A 15,249-nucleotide genomic window follows, 5' to 3' on the forward strand; every position below is an offset into this window, starting at 1 on the left:
TCTGTTTAAATGAATAAAACCTTTGATGGTCATACACCCAATGAAAATAGTTTGTTGGATCTCGATCGTAGTGATACACATATTTATAATATTGATGCCAAAAGATGCAAAGTTAATAATGATAGTGCAACTTATTTGTGGCACTGCCGTTTGGGTTATATCGGTGTAAAGCGCATGAAGAAACTCCATAAAGATGGATTTTTGGAATCACTTGGTTATGAATCATTTGATGCTTGCGAACCATGCCTTTTGGGCAAGATGACTAAAACTTCGTTCTCCAGAACAATGGAACACGCTACTGACTTATTGGAAATAATACATACCGATGTATGCGATCCAATGAGTGTTAATGCTCGTGGCAAGTATCGTTATTTTATGACCTTCACAAGATGATTTGAGCAGATATAGGTATATCTACTTGATGAAACATAAGTCTGAAATATTTGAAAGGTTCAAAGAATTTCAGAGTGAAGTGGAGAATCATCGTAACAAGAAAATAAAGTTTCTACGATCTGATCGTGGAGGAGAATATTTGAGTTACGAGTTTGGCCTTCATATAAATCAATGTGAAATAGTTTCGCAACTCACGCCACCTGGAACACCACAATGTAATGGTGTGTCCGAACGTCGTAATCGTACTTTACTAGATATGGTGCGATCTATGATGTCTCTTATTGGTTTACCACTATCGTTTTGGGGTTATGCATTAGAGACAGCTGCATTCACGTTTAATAGGGCACCATCTAAATCCGTTGAGACGACACCGTATGAACTATGGTTTAACAGTAAACCTAAGCTGTCGTTTCTTAAAGTTTGGAGTTGCGATGCTTATATGAAAAAGGTTTTCAACCTGATAAGCTCGAACCCAAATCGGAGAAGTGCATCTTCATAGAATACCCAAAGGAAAATGTTGGGTACACCTTCTATCACAGATCCGAAGGCAAATCATTCGTTGCTAAGAATGGATCCTTTCTAGAGAAGGAGTTTCTCTCGAAAGAAGTGAGTGGGAGGAAAGTAGAACTTGATAAGGTAATTGTACCTTCTCCCGAATTGGAAAGTAGTTCATCACAGAAATCAGTTCCAGTGATTCTTACACCAATTAGTGAGGAAGTTAATGATGATGATCATGAAACTTCAGATCAAGTTACTACAGAACCTCGTAGGTCTTCCAGAGTATGGTCCGCACCAGAGTGGTACGGTAATCCTGTTCTGAAAGTCATGTTACTAGACCATGATGAACCTACGAACTATGAGGAAGCGATGATGAGCACAGATTCCGCGAAATGGTTTGAGACCATGAAATCTGAGACAGGATCCATGTATGAGAACAAAGTGTGGATTTTGGTGGAGTTGCCCGATGATCGGCAAGCCATATTGTATAAATGGATCTTCAAGAGGAAGACGGACGTTGATAGTAGTGTTACTATCTACAAAGCTCGACTTCTCGCAAAAAGGTTTTCGACAAGTTCAAGGTGTTGATTACAATGAGATTTTCTCAACTTTAGCGATGCTTAAGTCTGTCTGAATCATGTTAGCAATTGCCACATTTTATGAAATCTGGCAAATGGATGTCAAAACTGCATTCCTTAATGGTTTTCTTAAAGAAGAGTTGTATATGATGCAACCAGAAGGTTTTGTCAATCCTAAAGGTACTAACAAAATGTGCAAGCTCCAGTGATCCATCTATGGACTGGTGCAAGCATCTCAGAGTTGGAATATACGCTTTGTTAAGTTGATCAAAGCATATGGTTTTATACAGACTTTTGAAGAAGCCTGTATTTACAAGAAAGTGAGTGGGAGCTCTGTAGCATTTCTAATATTATATGTGCATGACATATTGTATATTGGAAATGATATCAAAATTCTGGATAGCATGAAAGGATACTTGAATAAGAGTTTTTCAAAGCAAGACCTCGGTGAAGCTGCTTACACATTGAGCATCAAGATCTATATAGATAGATCAAGACGCTTGATAAGATTTTTCAATAAGTACATACCTTGATAAATTTTTGAAATAGTTCAAAATGGAACAGTCAAAGAAGGTGTTCTTGCCTGTGTTACAAGGTGTGAAGTTGAGTAAGACTCAAGACCCGACCATTGCAGAAAATAGAAAGAGAATGAAAAGTCATTCCCTATGCCTCAGTCATAGGTTCTATAAAGTATGCTATGCTGTGAACCAGACCTATTGTATACCTTGCTCTGTGTTTGGTAAAGGAATACAATTTTGATCTAATAAGTAGATCACTGGACATGGGTCAAGAATATCCTTAGTGAGGACTAAGGAGATGTTTCTCGATTATGGAGGTGATAAAAGAGCCCGTCATAAAAGTTACAACGATGCAAGCTTTTACACCAATCCAGATGACTCTAAGTCTCAATCTAGATACATATTGAAAGTGGGAGCAATTAGCTAGAGTAGCTCCGTGCGGAGCATTGTGACATAGAATATTTGTGAAATACATACGGCTCTGAATATGACAGACCCATTGACTAAACTTCTCTCACAAGCAAAACATGATCATACCTTAGTACTCTTTGGGTGTTAATCACATAGCGATGTGAACAAACCCTTTGGGTGTTGATCACATGATGATGTGAACTATGGGTATTAATCACATACAGATGTGAATATTGGTGTTAAATCACATGGCGATGTGAACTAGATTATTGACTCTAGTGCAAGTGGGAGACTGAAGGAAATATGCCCTAGAGGCAATAATAAAGTTATTATTTATTTCCTTATATCATGATAAATGTTTATTATTCATGCTAGAATTGTATGAACCGGAAACATAATACATGTGTGAATACATAGACAAACATAGTGTCACTAGTATGCCTCTACTTGACTAGCTCGTTTATCAAAGATGGTTATGTTTCCTAGCCATGGACAAAAGAGTTGTCATTTGATTAACGGGATCACATTATTACGAGAATGATGTGATTGACATGACCCATTCCGCTAGCCTAGCACTTGATCATTTAGTATGTTGCTATTGCTTTCTTCATGACTTATACATGTTCCTGTAACTATGAGATTATGCAACTCCCGTTTACCGGAGGAACACTTTGGGTGCTACCAAACGTCACAACGTAACTGAGTGATTATAAAGGAGTACTACAGGTGTCTCCAAAGGTACATGTTGGGTTGGCGTATTTCGAGATTAGGTTCTGTCACTCCGATTGTCGGAGAGGTATCTCTGGGCCCTCTCGGTAATGCACATCACTATAAGCCTTGCAAGCAATGTAGCTAATGAGTTAGTTGTGGGATGATGTATTACGTAACGAGTAAAGAGACTTGCCGGTAACGAGATTGAACTAGGTATTGGATACCGACGATCGAATCTCGGGCAAGTAACATACCGATGACAAAGGGAACAACGTATGTTGTTATGCGGTTTGACCGATAAAGATCTTCGTAGAATATGTAGGAGCCAATATGAGCATCCAGGTTCCGCTATTGGTTATTGACCAAGAATAGTTCTAGGTCATGTCTACATAGTTCTCGAACCCGTAGGGTCCGCACGCTTAAGGTTTCGATGACAGTTATATTATGAGTTTATGAGTTTTGATGTACCGAAGGAGTTCGGAGTCCCGGATGAGATCGGGGACATGACGATGAGTCTCGAAATGGTCGAGACGTAAAGATCGATATATTGGACGACTATATTCGGAGTTCGGAAAGGTTCCGAGTGATTCGGGTACTTTTCGGAGTACCGGAGAGTTACGGGAATTCGCCGGGGAGTATATAGGCCTTATTGGGCCATACGGGAATAGAGGAGAGAGGCCGAAAGGAAGGAGGCGCGCAGCCCCCCTCTGGTCCGAATTGGACAAGGGGTGCGGCCCCCTTTTCCTTCCTCCTCTCCCCCTCTTTCCCCCTTCTCCTACTCCAACAAGGAAGGAGGGAGTCCTACTCCCGATGGGAGTAGGACTCCTCTTGGCGCGCCCCCTCCTAGGGCCGGCCTCCTCCCCCCTTGCTCCTTTATATACGGGGGGCAGGGGGGCACCTCTAGGCACAACAACACAAGTTGATCTATAGATCGTTCCTTAGCCGTGTACGGTGCCCCTCCACCATATTCCACCTCGGTCATATCGTCGCGGAGTTTAGGCGAAGCCCTGCGCCAGTAGAGCATCATCATCGTCACCACGCCGTCGTGCTGATGGAACTCATCCCCGAAGCTTTGCTAGATCGGAGCCCGGGGATCGTCATCGAGGTGAACGTGTGCTGAACTCGGAGGTGCCGTACATTCGGTACTTGGATCGGTCGGATCGTGAATACGTACGACTACATCAACTGCGTTGTCATAACGCTTCTGCTTACGGTCTACGAGGGTACATGGACAACACTCTCTCCTCTCGTTGCTATGCCATCACCATGATCTTGCGTGTACGTAGGAATTTTTTTGAAATTACTACGTTTCCCAACACTTCTTTCGTTCTTTCTCTCATTTTCCTCCCTAGCATTAGTTTCTTTGGTGGGATTTGGGAGAGAAGGAATTGGGCACTCCGTGTGCCCTTGCCATTGCATTTGGTGCATCGGTTAGAGTTCTCCACGCGATACGTGGAAGTTACTAGTTGAGAAGCTTATTACTCTTGGGTGCTTGGTGCCCTTGAGCTTGTTCCTCTTGGGTGCTTGGGCGCCCTAGACGGTTGGTGGTGTTCAGAGCTCAATCATTATGGTGTAAAGCTCCAGGCAAGCGTCAGGGTCTCCAATTAGGTTGTGGAGATCGCCCGAGCAATTTGACGGGTTTCGGTGACCGCCCCCAAGGGTTGCCAAAGTGAACGGGTTCGGTGACCGCCCCCAAGGGTTGCCATTTGTACGGGTTAGGTGACCGCCCTCAAGGGTACCTTAGTGGAATCACGGCATCTTGCATTGTGCGAGGGCGTGAGGAGATTACGGTGGCCCTAGTGGCTTCTTGGGGAGCATTGTGCCTTCACATCGCTCCAAACGGAGATTAGCATCCGCAAGGGTGTGAACTTCGGGATACATCATCATCTCCGCGTGCCTCGGTTATCTCTTACCCGAGCCCTTTATTTATGCACTTTACTTTGTGATAGCCATTTTGTTTCTTGTCATATATCTTGCTATCACTTAGTTGTTTATCTTTCTTAGCATAAGTTGTTGGTGCACACAAGTGAGCCTAGTTGTTGTAGGTTTTGTGCTTCACAAATTAACCGTTAGGTTTATTCCGCATTTGTTCAAGCTTCTACCGTAATTATTTTAAATCGCCTATCCACTCCCCCCCCCCTCTAGGCGACATCTACGATCTTTCAAATGTGATAATCCCCCTCATCTTGGGAGATCAGATCTAAAGTGGTATAATTCACCCCCAACAGAAGGCCACCAGATTTCCCCCTAGCTGGGGTAAAATGCTAGTGAAAATCCCTCCCTGCACAAATTTGCTGTAAATCATTCCTAGAGAATTGTTGTCTCATGGTCTCCTGCAGACCCAACAAGTCAACTCTCATATCCATGATCATCTCCCTCAAGAATCTTTTCTTGATATCTCCCCCAAATCCTCTCATATTCCAAAAAATACCCCTCATCTTTTTTTCTTTTTCTTCCTATCAGAAGATTCTAGGTTTTTGACAACAGAGGCAATTTTAACTCCAGAACCTCTGGTAGTTTTACCTCTTTTCTTCTTTTTTTGATGAGAAAAGCTCTTTAATTAGTTCCCATTCTTCATTCTCTTCCTCTTCTTTTTCATTATCCTCATCTTCTAGCAAATCTTGCAGAGAATGTTCCCCAGTATCAATAAAGTTATGCTCCTCAGGCATAGAGTTTTGTTTCCGCTCATTATTGTAGTCTGTTAACCACATATCAATTCTTGCCTGTTCAGCCATTTTTATCAATTCCAGATTATGATTAACAGTGTTTGGTTTATAACCTAAACTAACCCCCACCCCCTCAGCAATCTGCTGTAATATATTATTGGGCCTAGAGGTGATATCAGAAGGAGTAAACTCACCATAGTTGTTCTTTTGTGCTACTCTCTCTTTAGCCAGATCAGTAATTTTTTTGTCTTCCTTGCCTTTCAGTCTAGTACATCTTCTCAACTCTTCCTCTTCTAGGGATTCCAGCTCTCCTATGCCAGCCTTCTTGATTTTAGTTTCAAAAGATTCAGTTTCCTGACTGGCAGTGTAATCCACAGGCTCCATATACCCTAGCCCCACTGCCTGTTCCATTAATTCCAACTCAATCATCCCCTCCTCCCCTTCTACTCTGCCTTCTGCTGCTGCTCCTCCCTCAAAATCCTCTTTCTCATCTCCACTTCCAACATGTTTTTCCCCTGACTGTGACCCTCTCACCTCTTCACTGGCTTTCATATTAAGTTGCAACAATTCATGTTGCCTCTTGACCTCTTTTTCTAGCGTTCTCCTAATAATGTCCATTTCCTTTCTCTTTTTTTTCTCCAGCATAAGTTGGGCAGTCTGCCTTGCTGCAAGCTCCTCTGCTTTCTGAAGCCTAGCTTTCAGACTTTCCTCTTCACCCTGGCCCTCTCCAGCAAACCCTATTCATGTCTTCTCCTTGAGCAACTCATTTTTCTGACACATGTCACCTGCTTTCAGTGCCAATTGTTCATATTGTTTCAACCCCAAACTCCCCAAACTGACAAAGGACTTCGGAGATTCAGATTGCTTACTATTTTTTTGCATCTCATTCTTCTTCTGTGTATCAAAGCTCTCCAAATCAAGGTAATCAAATATTTTCCTTTTATTTCCTTCTTCAAACTTATACCATCCTTGTTCTGCTATAGAATCAAACTCAAAACCAATATCATACAACAACAAATCCTTAGTAGTGATTTATGTGCCAGCAGGAATTTTGTGCAAGTCCCTCACTCCCACTTTTACCCTAATTTCTTCCTTAGAGTAAATGTGTTCCACATCTACTTCAATCACTGGTCCCAGGGCTGAACCAATTTCACAAACTCCCAAATAATGCCTCAGGGTGTCAAGGACCCCCCACATCTTGATCCAAACTGAATGAAGTTTCCCTTTTGCTTTATCATCTGGACTCCAGAAGTCAACCTCCACCATAGCCCCAGTGCCCAGCAGAGTGAATTTGCCAAAGTTCTTCAGCTCCACCAATTTGGCCTTACTAGAGAATCTCATAAGGAAAGTTGTTGGACTCTAAAACTTGGCTCTCCATGTCCACCCCCAATCAAACATTTTGTTGAAACCATAAGCCACTGTGGTGTCACTCAGTTGCCCCTCTTGCACAGTAACTAAGGCCATGGGGTTAATGTGCTCTGTAGCTACAATTTCCTTGGTATTCTGCACCAAAAGACATCCCAAACCCCTGGCTCCATATCCAACATACTTGGCAACTGGTTTGGGCTTCTTTAAAATGGTGCATTCTTCAGTATTGTGAGATGGTCTTTGGCAAATCACACAAAAAATCTTATTATTGCAGTCACTCTTCACATGTCCCCGTTCTTTGCACTTAACACAGAAAAGTTCCTTAGGATTTCCTGTTTCTTTCTTTTTAGCTGTCTCTTTAGTTCCCTCCATTCTAGCACTTACTTGCGGCTGCAGATTTTCTTGTTTTGGCATGTTGGATAAGAGGAACTGATACTGCTGTGCCATTTGTTCCTGAGGCATGTAGCCAAACTGTCCAAGCCCCATCCCCATTGGCACAAGCTGAGGGAAGCTACTGCTGCTCATCATAGGGAACCCACCTGTCAATTGAACTGGCCCTCCCTGCATCCCCAAGTGTGTGTTAACCCCAGACCCACTCTCCTGCCTGTTTTCATTCACCCCAGCCTGATATATTTCCTGCTGATTGCCCCCTCTATCTGATGCAAATCTGCCAAACTTGTTATCTCCATCCCTACCACTCCAAGTGGAGTTTCCATCCCCACCAGAGCCACTGCTATTAGTCCCAGATCCTCCTCTGAAACTCCCCTCTTTGTTCCTCCAGCCGTATCCATCTGACTCTCTCTCTTCTTGTCTGTTAAAACCTCTCCCAAAATTCTCAGATCTGCCATAGAAGTTACCTCTCCCTCCTGGATTGGTTCCTCTCCTAGGCCTTGGCCTCCAACTCTCTTGTCTGCCAGCCATGTCTTCTTCTTCTCCCCAAATCCCCAAAGAAGGTTCCTCCTCACCACTTCTTCTTCTTCACTAGTCACCGCCGAGGTCTCTCTAGGGTTTGGTAGGTGGAGGAAATCGGGATCAGGGATGAAGGATGGGATCCCCCCTATATATAGGCCCACTCCTGCACTATCTATAGCTGGGCTTGTTTTGTACCATCCATTGCTGGGCCACTTTCTTTCAGAGCCTACCTGGTCCTCCTCCCCCCCCCCCGCATTGACCCCCACTTCTACCTGCACTTTTTTGGCTCCTAATCCGTATTGTGGATAATAATCTTGACTTTCTGCCATTGCTTCTTCCAGTATGACATTTTCTAGAATAATATCCATTCTCATCTCACTGTCAGTTAATGATTCTTCATGCTTAAGCATGTCTCTCTTATCAATTTTATTATTCTCAACCTCACTACCCTCATAATTATTATCAATATCTGACAAATGTTCAGGAAATCTGGGCAGATCCCATACCTTGGGTATCTTATCCCTAATCCTGATTAACACCATATCAATTTTCTGTTTATGGAACTCCCCCCAATTGGGTGAGTCAATGTGAATGAGCTCATTTTGATTCATACCCCCCTGTTTCTCATCCCTAATTTTTCCATTTTTAAGCAGGAGACTCTGAACATAATTATCCATCCTTTTTCTCAATCTATGATTAACGCGTCTAATTCGACGCTGAGCATCAATATCTCCCTGACTATCCTCACCATCGCAGGTATATGTCAGGTACTTAGGGGTAGATCGATGAATCATACCTGTAATGGCGGATTCCTCGTCAGAAACATCGTCTGAATCCTCACTAGCTAGCACCCAAAAGCGGTTGCCAGCTAGTGAGGGATTCAGACTCTGTTCCCGGCGAGGCGTGCTGAACAGCGAGGCACCGAAGCCTCCGATGTCGATGTAGTTGCGGCGAGGCGAGCAAAGCGACGCCGCGCCCCCGCCGCCTCCTGCAGCGCCTGATCCACCGGGTCTTCACGGATCTCGATCGGAGCCATGCCCAACCCCGGAGCAGGAAGGGCCAGGACTCCCTCTCGAGGGCGAAGCGCCGATTCCCTCATGGCGAGGGCGAGGTTCGCAGTCGCGAAGATGGTGAAGGCCACCCACTTCCTCGCCACCGCCCTCACCGACGAATCCGCCTGATCCGCCGCCCACAGCAGCACCTGCAGCGGGTGCTTGCGTCCTTCACGCCCGAACAACGATCTCTCCTCCGCCTCCGTCAGATTCTCCACAATCGCCTCCGCCTTCGCGTACATCTCGCGCTTGCTCAAGTACCAAGCGCCGATTTCTCTCAGGCGGATCCGCAGGCGCGCATCCCTGCCCGCAAACCTCCGCATCTTCTCTTCGTTGATCTCCACCATCTCCGTCGTGCGCTCGAGCAAACAGAGCAGGGGATGGGGCGAGCAGGAGAGGAAGAGCGGAATGGGGAACAACCTGACCTGATTTCGATCTTAATCCTCCCCCCGCCTTAATTGCTCTCCCACCGGCCGCATTTCCTCCCTCGCTGTCTCTCGATGCGCCTCCCCCGCCGGTGATGTCCTCCTCGATGTGCACAACGTGGCAGGGAAATGCGACCGTGGCTCCAGGAGCCAACACGAACCCGCCTCCCGACCGCTTGTCTACCGTGTACCCGCGCTCATCGACAAGGCGCACCGTCGTGGTGTGCGGGTGCAGCACCACCACGCCTCGGTGGTACTTAGGCCTCGTCACCGCTTTCAGATCGGCGGCGAACCACGCCGACCACCGTGCCGTGGCGGCCTCTCAAAACGCGTCGCCCTCCATCCCCGAGTTCCTTTGATTTGATTTGATACTCTCTTCGTTTTTATTTACTCTGAATATTATTAGCTCGGTCCAATTCAAACCTCATAAGATATACATGATGTGAAAATATATTCGGTGGCGTTTGTAACGGTATTGACTTGGTATTGGCATGTTAATAATTTCTCGTACAAACTTGGTCAAAGTTGCAAACCTTCCTCATTCTGTGCTGCCTCCGCGACCCCATCCCGACGACCGCATGCACGGTTGGTCAGGAGGGCAGGGTACCTCCGGAACCCTGTCGTTAATGATCCTGCCCGGGAGAACGGCAATAAGATTTTTGGGGAGCGTCTCGACGCGACTGCTCCAGCTCCGTCCGCCTCTGCTTCCACTACTTCCTATGCATCGACATCATGGTCGATGCCGCCGCTGCCAAAAAGAAGGCAACAGACGACGCCGAGGTTGCTGTTGCCGCCGCCGTGTTGGTCTGGCCAACCGGAGGGTATGATCTGTTCATCCCTCGTTTACTCGTACTTGCTAGCCGTATATGTGCTGCTCATAGATGGTTTGGTTCTATGTTCTGGACATGCTAGTATGCTTAGGTATCGGTATGAGATGCATACTGTATTTGCCATGCTTACTGTTTACTCGTGGATTAGTCTAATTAGGAAAGTGCTAATATTTCCAACAATCCAAAAATCTTATTTTAGGCACTTTTTAATTTAAGGCTTTGCTGCTAATCTGAAATCGGAAAAGTTTATCGGGATGCATTTTAAGCGTTGGCAGACAAGGACCACCTTGTGGCTCACAGCGATGAACATGTTCTGGGTTGGTGACGTGCCCCCGACAGAAACGATTGCTCCTGAGCAGGAGAAGGCGTTTAGAGAGGCAACCACAATCTTTGTGGGAGCAGTTCTGAGTGTGGTTGGAGACAAATTGGTTGACGCATATATTCATATGCAGGTTGCCAAAAACTTGTGGGATGCGCTCGAAGTCAAATTCGGCGCAACCGATGCTGGCAGTGATTTGTATGTCATGAAGCAGTTCCATGATTTACAGGATGGTTGATAACCGTCCTGTATTGGAAAATCATTGTTGCCCATCTAGCAAATCCCCTATAAATTATTTCACTAAAAACAATTAAACGCATTTTAACTCAAATTCATTCCAAACACATATTTAAATTAATAATGGCATAATTGAACAACTTTTAGACATTGACATCATACATGGCATAATGAAATGGTCCATTGCCACTCGTCGTTGCCTAAACTAAGAACATGATCAGTGCAATGGCTTCCACCAAAAGAAAAGTTGCAGATGATCCTGGGATTAAGAACCAAATCATGACAACAGCCAGGAGTGCAAGACGAGGCTTCTTAAATTTTCTTCTTTGGGCTTTCATCTCGTTGATTTGGTCTTGCTCTTGCCTGCATCTAGGAGTGCATCATCTAGCTTCTCTCTCAGTGACCGATAGTATTAGTTAAGCGGTTGGTTTACATAAAACGTTGCGAGATCGACCCATGTCCACGTGAGAAGTTATAATTTTAGCTTGGAAGATCTGGATAGGAAGGATCTGCTAGCTAGTGCTTAAATTCCTATTTTATTGCTCTTAAATGTAGATTTAAAAGGGTTTGTTAGAGCTCTAGGTCGTTCATGGTTTGTCGGGACCATGGTTATTCAAATGTTGATGATAAGTCCGGCCTACGCTTTCAAGCCTTCAACTGACGGGTTAACTCCAAGAACTCACCAAAAAATAAAAAAAACATTTATACTAAACGCGATCGCTCATGATTGTGTATAAATTTCAACATCACAAATTTGGACCATGGTAGGTACCTGACCTACCGAGTTTGTACGTCCCATTTGGAGTTCGGACGCAACTCGCGCACGCAAAGCTATACCGCTCTGTTTGGATGTCTGTATTGAAGGGCTCCGTATTGAATTGGTTGCAATACCAATTCAACAAGGAAACTGAAATGAGAATGAATACGAATTCGCTTGTTTGGTTGTTCACCGAATTGGCTCATGGAATCTCATAGAGGTTTCAATACCAAATCTTGTTTGGATGACAAACTATGGAATTGTATATTTACATGAGTATGAAGATTATGCTTTGTTCTTTATGACTCAATTTTTTAATACAATCTAGAATAAAAATGATTATATAGCAATAAAAATGACAAAAAATATACAGTTTGTGGCTTATGCTTTGCTCTTCGTGTATCAAAATGAAATTTGCACAACAAATTGGAGTAGAAGCTATCATGTATTGTTTACTTCACAAATCACAAGTTTCATATCACCATACATTTTTTTGGAATCACAATACAGCTAGCTAGTGAACGAGGAGAAATTCAGAGGAAGAAGCAAACTCGATCTGGACCATCCACCGTCTACCTTGGCTACAACGAACTGAAAGTGTTGCTTCCTAGTGAATGGGGAGAAGTTCAGAGGACGAAGCAGACTCAGCTAGCTAGGATCAAAGGATGAAGCACACCCCGCAGAGGGGCTGGATCTAATTCCGCGCGCGGTCGTGCTCCTCTTTGTGCCGCGCGCCAGCCGCTCAGCCTGCCGTCAGAAGCATCTCCGCCCGCGCCGATGGATGCGGACGCCGCCTGATGGCGCGGATCTCAGGCTGTGAGGAGAAGGTCGGGCATGGATCCATGGCGCGAATCCAGACGCCGGCTGTGGGAAGAATCTCCGCCCGCCCGCTGGCTCTGGGCCGCTGTCGCCGCCACCGCCACCCGCCACTCCGCGATGTCGTGGTGGCCGCCACCGCCGGAAGTAATGGCTGAGAAGGTCGGCCACGCTCTATGGAGAGGATCCAGACGCCACCGCCGCGAGGAACGCCGCGGTTGCTGCTACGTCGCCGGGATGCGGGAGTAGCCATGCGCAGAGGAGCATGACGCGGTGCCGCTAGAGCTTCTTCGCTCCGCCTCTGTTTTCTTTTTCTGGTCGCGGGGGGAAAGAGAGGGGCCGAAGCGGTATGTTTTGCGGGTGAGTGCAAATCCAACGAAATCGGAGCCGGAGGGGTCTGTATTGTGGGAGGGGAGCGCGCGTGAGAGCGAAAACAGCGCTGTATTTGGCCTCATCTCCATTCGATGTTTCGGTGCGCACCCAAACAGCTGAATGGACGGTTCGGGAATACCAAATCCAATTCAAGGCTGCAATACAGACATCCAAACGCAGTGTACTAGATATGCACCGCTGATTGGTTGAAACGGAATGGAACGGGTCCCGGCTGCCCACCGGCCAAATTGCTTCGCTCCAAGTGGAAGAATTTGGATGCAAATGCCACCCGCACGAGGAAGCTATACATGCATGCACGAGAACTACCTAGCACAATGAACAAATGGTAAATGGAAATATACTGGTGAGCCTTTTATATCCCTGTCCCGCCCTGATTAGCATGCACGTATGCCTCCATATGCTCCACGCAGTACTCCCTCCATTTCAAAATATAGTGCTTTTTTATTCCCGTGCTTCAACTTTGACCATAAATTCAATCAACGAGACCGATTGTGTCGGGAGCAAAATTTATACTAGTAAATTCGTATTCAAAAGAAGTTTTCAATTATATAATTTTTTTCTCCCGTCACAGTCAGTCTCGTTGGTTAAATTTATGGTAAAAGTTGGACCTCAAAAAGCATGAGCGCACAAGATGGAGGGAGTACTGAATTTGATCGATGGGCTGCATTATCGGCTCATCTGCGATTCGGCCGGCATGATGTCCACGAGTCCGGCTGGGGAAAATGTGAAAGTCCAAAATAATAATGGAGGAACAATGCAATACGAAGGCAAATCTACTGCTCGTTGTACAGCGCGACAAGATGATCGACCGCGGAGAAAATTATGTCTCAGGTAGTACGTACGTGCTTTCTCCGATCGCCGGCCAAGCCCTGAACCACTCGTTTTTTTCATGCTTATATACAAAAAGGGATCGGTTAAGCTAGGGACGTGGCTGAAATATATGCAAGATGGTTTCGTGGCGGTACACGTCGCTCTTCTACTAGCAGCTGAGTCGTGGTGGCACTACACTAACACTAGTACTGATGCTCTCCTACTGAAAGGCATGGTGTGTACAATACTCTTGATAAACTTTTTGGCAAATTTTTTAAGATGTAATCTCTGAGGGCGAGTGGACTGCCACTAACTCAGATTTTCATATCAAAATTAAAACCATACAACCAGCCAAATTAACCTGAATAAGAATAAATGTCGGCACCAGTTCATTTTCCTGACATCAAGATGCTTGAAGGTTGATGACCCGCCCTGCCTAGAATAGGATTTGGTTTCTTTTATGGGGTTGGTTTTGCACATGCCCCCTCTCGATCGGCTGGGATACATCGCCAAGGCTTCACACTAATATTTCGACAAGCCACACAAAAATATGGTACTCCCTCTGATCCATACTAATTGTCACATATTCACGTGGTATATTTGTGCATTTGGTGGTGTGTATGCTCGTCGTCTCCTGTTGCTTTGACGGCCAATGGGGGCTCTTTATTTATATCTGACTTTCGTCCCGTTTTCCATAATAGACTGAACAACTTTATGCTCTTACTAGTTCACCGGGAAAATAAGTGCATCTCAGGATAATCCTACCGAAGCACGTTCACATGCATGATAATAATACGAGCAACAAGATATGAACCACTATAGTGTGTAGGTGAAGAGTTGTCCTGCCACCTCACTAGCTAGGTGACGGTTCTGGTGGTATAGTATGGCTCTAGGTTGGTTCAATTGAAGGGGTTGCTTGGTTGAAAGAAGAGATAATAGGTCTAGGTCTCGGCCACCCGCCCGACTTGCCTCTCCCAAAGTGCAATTTGGATGCAAAAGCTAGCGCACGAGGATTAAGCTAGTAATCATGTATACAGGGAAATTAATGCATGAGCCGTAGAGGATAGGTTTTTATATCGCTGCCCTGCTTGGCATGCCTCTGTTTCCACCGAATTCGACTGCATTATCGGCTCATGCAAGGCAGTCCACAATTTGGCATGAGTTCCACGGGTCCGGCCAAGAAGAGCCTTAAATTGCAAGCGGTGTTATTACGAGAGAGCGTTGTTAAAATCTAATCTCTCCGTTTTAAATATAAGTTTTTTTAAAGATTTCAATATAGACTACATACAGAGCAAAATAAGTGAATCTACACTTTAAAATACGTCTATATACATTCGTTTATAGTCTATACTGAGATCTCTAAAAAGACATATATTTAGGAACGAAGTGAGTAGTTATATATATGAAGTCCACTTTTCGGAACTTACTAATGCTCGTACTAATAATTTGTTGTAAATCCACTAAAAAAATTATGCACTCTGGGAGTAGATAGAAATGCATCCTCTTAGATTCTCATAAAGGATAATCACCATATTTTTGTTCTGTGTAGAAAATA

This window comes from Triticum dicoccoides, chromosome 5B (genome assembly GCF_002162155.2).
Source record: "Triticum dicoccoides isolate Atlit2015 ecotype Zavitan chromosome 5B, WEW_v2.0, whole genome shotgun sequence".
NCBI classification, from domain to species: Eukaryota; Viridiplantae; Streptophyta; class Magnoliopsida; order Poales; family Poaceae; genus Triticum; species Triticum dicoccoides.